We start from the raw sequence: 8544 nt of genomic DNA, 5'->3' as shown, positions 1-8544 counted from the left end.
TGCAACCAACACAGTCTACTACTTAACATTGTACACAATCAGGTATAGGCTTATAAGTTACAGTCCGCCGACTGTATAACAGTGTCTGGGTTAATAAGTATTCAAGTCCGAATGGTGGAATTGTTAGGGTCATCTCGGGAATGTAGCCTGTAGCATATTTCTCAGGCTTATCCCAGGAATGCAGTTCGTAGTTTGCGCTGCTGAGAAATTTTCTGGTTTTGATACCACCCAGATCACCGGAAATGGCACTTCTCGGGCTTGAAAATGACCAACCAGATGTACACTTTTTGCCTGAGAACCAAGTATTTCCCAATAGTTTTTTTCCATCCATAACCTTTTTGAAGTTTGTCACCAGTCACACATCATGTTCGACCTCATCGCATGTCCTGTGGATCATTGCATTTGTAGGTGATTCTACGTCGCGGCCCACAATATCCGTCAGCCCAACTTTTCAAGGTTTTAAGCCCATTATTTGTTCAGAATTTGAAAATTTACGTTTCTCGTGATTAAACTCAATTCAAAAAATACCCATAATGTTGCACAAAATTTCATCTATTAACAACCAATATAGAAAAACCCAAGGGCGACGGAAGCACTTTTAATCTGGGGGGGGGGACCGACATCAAAGGGCACTTTGCAGATATTCGATTGGACTGATGCAGCCTTATATTTACTAGGCAGGGGCGTATCCAGGATTTTCTAACCCGGGGGGCGCGAATTACTATCTAAGCGGAGCGCCACCATCGGTTGGCGCGCAGCGTACAAGAAATTTTCTGGTTTTGATACCACCCAGATCACCGGAAATGGCACTTCTCGGGCTTGAAAATGACCAACCAGATGTACACTTTTTGCCTGAGAACCAAGTATTTCCCAATAGTTTTTTTTCCATCCATAACCTTTTTGAAGTTTGTCACAAGTCACACATGATGTTCAACCTCATCGCATGTCCTTTGGATCATTGCTTTTGTAGGTGATTCTACGTCGCGGCCCACAATATCCGTCAGCCCAACTTTTCAAGGTTTTAAGCCCATTATTTGTTCAGAGTTTGAAAATTTACGTATCTCGTGATTAAACTCAATTCAAAAAATACCCATAATGTTGCACAAAATTTCATCTATGGACAACCAATATAGAAAAACCCAAGGGCGGCGGAAGCACTTTTAATCTGGGGGGGGGGGCACCGACATCAAAGGGCACTTTGCAGATATTCGATTGGACTGATGCAGCCTTATATTTAGTACCCTTTATAAATCTTATTGTATTTATCTTATTTGCGTATACACATCATCCCATCAACGCCCCCCCCCCTCCCCCAAGGAACATATGCATACTAGCACTGCAATATCCAATGTGCAAATTAGGAAACATGGAACAAGTTTTCTTTTGAGACAAAATGAGGTGAAATCATGCTAGTTGCTAATGTACGAATCTTCCGAATTAGAATTTATTTCTTGTTAATATCTTACGATTTTTTTCCATTCGAAATAGCTTTGAGTTTGACCGACAGAAATTCATTAGAAAGTCAGCGGCGTAGCCAGGATTTGCAAAGTTGTATGCACGACTATCTGAGCGGAGCGCCACCATCAGTTGGCGCGTAGCGTGCAAGATGTTTTTTGGTTTTACAAACCCCTCAGATGGCCGGAAACGGCCCTTCCCGAGTGTTCATTCTGGTTCCCTGGCCTCTTGCTAACTTGAGACACCTAAATTTTTATGTAGAAAAAAGGCTCATTTTTAACCTGAGGAAAAGTGGGTGGGGGGAGGGGCAAAAATTCAGACACAGTTAATTTCTTGGTGTACAAATATTAAAACCTCTTATAACGGCTATTATATAACTTGGTTGAAGGAAATGAAAATATAGCAGATATTTCCGAAACCGAACAATACACACATAGGCGTAGGAGGCGGGGGGTTGGGGCTGCAGCCCCTAATTCGCCATTACTAATGTAAAAGAGAGTTTTAACATAATTGGACTTCCATGATTTTTCTCCATCTACATAAGACATTTCGTTGTTTACATTAGCATCCCGCGGTATACTGTGCCACTTTCACGGACCGTACGGTACACGATGGCATCTGATGTAATAACCGATGCTTGCTTATATGATATTGACATTAACACGTTGGACGCGCGCGGAGCGCTTGAAAATTTTTGGTTATTTTTAGCGGGCAAGTCGGACAATTTTGAGGCTGTTCATCCTGGAACGGCATATTCATGCTCACTGATATGATGTGATATCTGCTGTTTGCTTTACTAATTCGAACAGGCGCGTAGCGAGGAATTTGCCAAGGAAAGGGCGAAGCCTGTAGGCAAATTATCTAAGCGTAGCGCCCCATTAGTTGGCGCAAGCGTATAAGAAAATTTTGGCCGAAATGCCTCCCAGATCGCTGGAAGTTGCACTACCCAGGACCATTTGTTGGCGCGAAGCGTACAAGCAAATTTTGGCCGAAAATGCCTCCCAGATCGCTGGAAATGACACTTCCCAGGCCTTGTAAGTTGCATCTAAGCACTTTCTATTTTGAAATTACTAGCGATATCATTAAATAATATGCTGAAAGGGGGGGGGCGGTCGCCCCCTTCCCGAAATTTGTCATGTTCCCCGATGGAGTTCGAGACCAGCCACAGTTGGTTTCATAGCACCGTTCTACAATTGATTAAGGCGTATATACACACACACGCGTTATGATATACCATATGTAGTATATATATAGATCATGAGTAAGAGAAGAAAAATGGAAACGTCAAAAATTGAGTTGTCGGTGTAAGGGGTAGGGTGAGGCACACGCCTCTTCCGAAATCCTTGATCCGTCACTGGCTACCCTGTGTATATAATAGGGATCAGCGCTGTAATAATGTCACTGTTCCTCTTTCTCTTCCCGGTGTCTTGGCGTTTTTCTCCTCCTCCTTTTCTCCTTTTTCTCTCTTTCTTCTTTTTCTTTTCCCTTCCTTCCTCTCCTCCTCCTCTTTCCCCCCTCTTTTTTCCTCTTTTCTTCTCTTTTTTTTCTCTCCTCTTTTTCTTACCCGGGGGGCGCGCGCCCCCAACGCCCCCCCATGGATACGCACCTGCAAATGGTTATCGTAAATTGAAGAACAAAATGTTTTGCTATTTATAAGTATGTTTTGTAATTTAACTAACCGTCACAGCACATATTTGTATCACATGATAATACATTTGTAACGTGTATTTTGGTATCTGTATTTGTATTTCATATCTCTTCAGAAATGTTTTGTTATATTGCAGTGAGTATTCCAAGCAATAATTGAGGGAAAATACCCCCTCTCAACTATGTTAACTATTCATCAATGGTAATGTTACATGTTTTCTTATGTAATATAATGATTTTACACTACAGTGGTATTCATACGGACGCTTCATTAATATTGTTACAAAAATAGGTGACATTTTTGTTTAATCATAATTATATTGTAGTGCATAATAAGCTACCGTAGATTACGGCTGTTAAGCGTCATGGCGATGAGTGCACATGAAGGCCTCGTGGGCCGGAAGTTGAGCTTCCGCTACTATTGTTTAACTTTGTTCAGTAACTTCCTGACACGTGCTGTGTGAAAGTTACGGCCAGCCTGCACTGATACGCAGGGTTAGGACACACCTGTTTTTGCAGCCGAAGAGAAAGGATCTTTATCAAAGTGGTCGTTATATATATAGATTAGAATTAGAATCGTCAAGTTGTGATTGAACTTTTGTCGTTTGTATAGTCAGTCAATTTCTCTGTGTTCGATTTGGGTAAACCAACTGTTAGTTAGCCCTAATAACTTTATATTCTGGAGTCGTTGTGCACCGTCGCCGTAGAAGTTTTGCCGTGAATCTAACAGGGCCTAGAGTAAGTACCAGTAATCAACCTATATATATAAATCGGTCGTATAGAGACCAGACGTTGAACACCTAAATTAACGGTGACATTAATCGGGCAGAGTGTAACTCGACATCTGGCTGGGGGTTAAATTATTCCGTATCAAGGGGGAAATTACATTTACATATTTCTGCTGGTATTCTGGACCTAACGGGAGTGCCTCTTTCATTTTTACGGAACCACATATTTTAGCTGCTGTTATATTCTAGATGTAGGGACCATCTTTCCACCCCATACCCGCGGAATTGTCGGTAATTCGCCTAACAGCGGAACACAGGGCTATTCCGCCTACCCGCGGAATTGACGGTATTCCGCCTAACAGCGGAACAGAGGGTATTCCGCCTACCCGCGGAATTGACGGTATTCCGCCTAACAGCGGAACAGAGGGTATTCCGCCTACCCGCGGAATTGAGTGGATTCCGCCGAACAACGGAAAGGAGGCTTGTTCCGCCTATTTTTGCGGAATATACTATAATACTGGTTTCTGGCGGAATTAGGAATATTCCGCAGGTCATATACTGGGACTCTACACCTGACTAGTTGTCACCAGGGTCCTACATTGTGTTGCATTGATGTTTCTTCATATATATACTACATAAATGTATTCAGATGTTCATTTAATGCCTGTAGCATGAAACTGAAAGCAAGTCGTGTTGTAAATAGATTGTTTATACCTACGACCTTGTGTGCCTGAGTATTTATTTCAGAACAGAACTCCGTTCCAGTGATCCTAGACTCCAGTCGAGACCTGATCTCACACCACGGACGAGGTAGCGTTACAATATGTTTGTGGCTGTCCGCAACACAAAAGCGAAAAAAAATAGTCCTCACAACCGACATTATACAAATAATCAGACCTATTTCAAAAATTTATACTTTGAGAAATTACTGCTGGGGCCCCTGGCGGGCCACCAGTCTCAAATCGTGGGGAATCGAAATATACCTTTTTAAATCGACATATACAAATTTCTCTAAATATATATATATATATATATATATATATATATATATATATATATATATATATATATATATATATATATATATATATATATATATATATATATATATATATATAACGGCACACCCTGGATGAAGAAAGGAAACAACGACCTCTTTGATGTCACAATGGGCAGCTACGATGGGGCCGAGGTATGCGAGCTTGTAGGACTCTACATCCTAAACACACTAGCAAGAGAATATGGGAAGGAATACATCGGGCTATACAGGGACGACGGCCTAGCAGCCTTCAAAAACACCAACGGAAGTAAAGCAGACCGGATAAGAAAACACATGATCAGCTTATTCAAAGAACTGGGGCTCAACATCACCATCGATTGCAACCTGAAGATCACCAACTTCCTCGACGTAACATTCAACCTCAACCCCGGAAAACACTACCCTTACAGGAAGCCCAACGATCACCCAGTGTACATCCACAGGAATTCCAACCACCCACCAAACATCATCAGGTCCCTGCCAGCCTCAATCAGCAGACGTATCTCCGCCATCTCCCACGACGAGGAGATCTTTAAGAAAGCCGCACCAGCCTACGAGGAAGCACTCAAGTCAAGTAATTACACCGAGGGTCTCTCATACATCGCCCACCAACCTACCAAGAACAACCGAAACAGAAAGCGCAACATCATCTGGTTCAACCCACCTTTTAGCAGCAACGTAGCCACGAACATAGGAGGCACATTCCTGAAACTTATCAACAAACACTTCCCGAAGACATCGAAACTACACAAGATTTTCAACAGAAACACCGTGAAAGTCAGTTACAGTTGCATGCCCAACATCGCCAGCATCATCAAAGGACACAACAAACGTATAGCAGCCACCCACACATCGAAAGAAAAGGAAGCCTGCAACTGCCGAAAAAAGGACACATGCCCACTAAATGGAAACTGCCAGGCATCTAACATCATATACAAGGCCGAAGTGAAAACCATCGACATCTTGTGGTTACCGTATCTGAGCTTGAAGGGGGGTTCTGTAAGGCCGATGTATGTCTTGCAGTTGTTTCGGTTGTTCTTGGTAGGTTGGTGGGCGATGTATGAGAGACCCTCGGTGTAATTACTTGACTTGAGTGCTTCCTCGTAGGCTGGTGCGGCTTTCTTAAAGATCTCCTCGTCGTGGGAGATGGCGGAGATACGTCTGCTGATTGAGGCTGGCAGGGACCTGATGATGTTTGGTGGGTGGTTGGAATTCCTGTGGATGTACACTGGGTGATCGTTGGGCTTCCTGTAAGGGTAGTGTTTTCCGGTGTTGAGGTTGAATGTTACGTCGAGGAAGTTGGTGATCTTCAGGTTGCAATCGATGGTGATGTTGAGCCCCAGTTCTTTGAATAAGCTGATCATGTGTTTTCTTATCCGGTCTGCTTTACTTCCGTTGGTGTTTTTGAAGGCTGCTAGGCCGTCGTCCCTGTATAGCCCGATGTATTCCTTCCCATATTCTCTTGCTAGTGTGTTTAGGATGTAGAGTCCTACAAGCTCGCATACCTCGGCCCCATCGTAGCTGCCCATTGTGACATCAAAGAGGTCGTTGTTTCCTTTCTTCATCCAGGGTGTGCCGTTATATATATATATATATATATATATATATATATATATATATATATATATATATATATATATATATTTAGAGAAATTTGTATATGTCGATTTAAAAAGGTATATTTCGATTCCCCACGATTTGAGACTGGTGGCCCGCCAGGGGCCCCAGCAGTAATTTCTCAAAGTATAAATTTTTGAAATAGGTCTGATTATTTGTATAATGTCGGTTGTGAGGACTATTTTTTTTCGCTTTTGTGTTGCGGACAGCCACAAACATATTGTAACGCTACCTCGTCCGTGGTGTGAGATCAGGTCTCGACTGGAGTCTAGGATCACTGGAACGGAGTTCTGTTCTGAAATAAATACTCAGGCACACAAGGTCGTAGGTATAAACAATCTATTTACAACACGACTTGCTTTCAGTTTCATGCTACAGGCATTAAATGAACATCTGAATACATTTATGTAGTATATATATGAAGAAACATCAATGCAACACAATGTAGGACCCTGGTGACAACTAGTCAGGTGTAGAGTCCCAGTATATGACCTGCGGAATATTCCTAATTCCGCCAGAAACCAGTATTATAGTATATTCCGCAAAAATAGGCGGAACAAGCCTCCTTTCCGTTGTTCGGCGGAATCCACTCAATTCCGCGGGTAGGCGGAATACCCTCTGTTCCGCTGTTAGGCGGAATACCGTCAATTCCGCGGGTAGGCGGAATACCCTCTGTTCCGCTGTTAGGCGGAATACCGTCAATTCCGCGGGTAGGCGGAATAGCCCTGTGTTCCGCTGTTAGGCGAATTACCGACAATTCCGCGGGTATGGGGTGGAAAGATGGTCCCTACATCTAGAATATAACAGCAGCTAAAATATGTGGTTCCGTAAAAATGAAAGAGGCACTCCCGTTAGGTCCAGAATACCAGCAGAAATATGTAAATGTAATTTCCCCCTTGATACGGAATAATTTAACCCCCAGCCAGATGTCGAGTTACACTCTGCCCGATTAATGTCACCGTTAATTTAGGTGTTCAACGTCTGGTCTCTATACGACCGATTTATATATATAGGTTGATTACTGGTACTTACTCTAGGCCCTGTTAGATTCACGGCAAAACTTCTACGGCGACGGTGCACAACGACTCCAGAATATAAAGTTATTAGGGCTAACTAACAGTTGGTTTACCCAAATCGAACACAGAGAAATTGACTGACTATACAAACGACAAAAGTTCAATCACAACTTGACGATTCTAATTCTAATCTATATATATAACGACCACTTTGATAAAGATCCTTTCTCTTCGGCTGCAAAAACAGGTGTGTCCTAACCCTGCGTATCAGTGCAGGCTGGCCGTAACTTTCACACAGCACGTGTCAGGAAGTTACTGAACAAAGTTAAACAATAGTAGCGGAAGCTCAACTTCCGGCCCACGAGGCCTTCATGTGCACTCATCGCCATGACGCTTAACAGCCGTAATCTACGGTAGCTTATTATGCACTACAATATAATTATGATTAAACAAAAATGTCACCTATTTTTGTAACAATATTAATGAAGCGTCCGTATGAATACCACTGTAGTGTAAAATCATTATATTACATAAGAAAACATGTAACATTACCATTGATGAATAGTTAACATAGTTGAGAGGGGGTATTTTCCCTCAATTATTGCTTGGAATACTCACTGCAATATAACAAAACATTTCTGAAGAGATATGAAATACAAATACAGATACCAAAATACACGTTACAAATGTATTATCATGTGATACAAATATGTGCTGTGACGGTTAGTTAAATTACAAAACATACTTATAAATAGCAAAACATTTTGTTCTTCAATTTACGATAACCATTTGCAGGTGCGTATCCATGGGGGGGCGTTGGGGGCGCGCGCCCCCCGGGTAAGAAAAAGAGGAGAGAAAAAAAAGAGAAGAAAAGAGGAAAAAAGAGGGGGGAAAGAGGAGGAGGAGAGGAAGGAAGGGAAAAGAAAAAGAAGAAAGAGAGAAAAAGGAGAAAAGGAGGAGGAGAAAAACGCCAAGACACCGGGAAGAGAAAGAGGAACAGTGACATTATTACAGCGCTGATCCCTATTATATACACAGGGTA

This window comes from Apostichopus japonicus, chromosome 2 (assembly GCF_037975245.1).
Source record: "Apostichopus japonicus isolate 1M-3 chromosome 2, ASM3797524v1, whole genome shotgun sequence".
NCBI lineage: Eukaryota > Metazoa > Echinodermata > Holothuroidea > Aspidochirotida > Stichopodidae > Apostichopus > Apostichopus japonicus.
The sequence above is the reverse complement of the archived record's forward strand: the minus strand, read 5'-3'. Positions refer to the sequence as shown.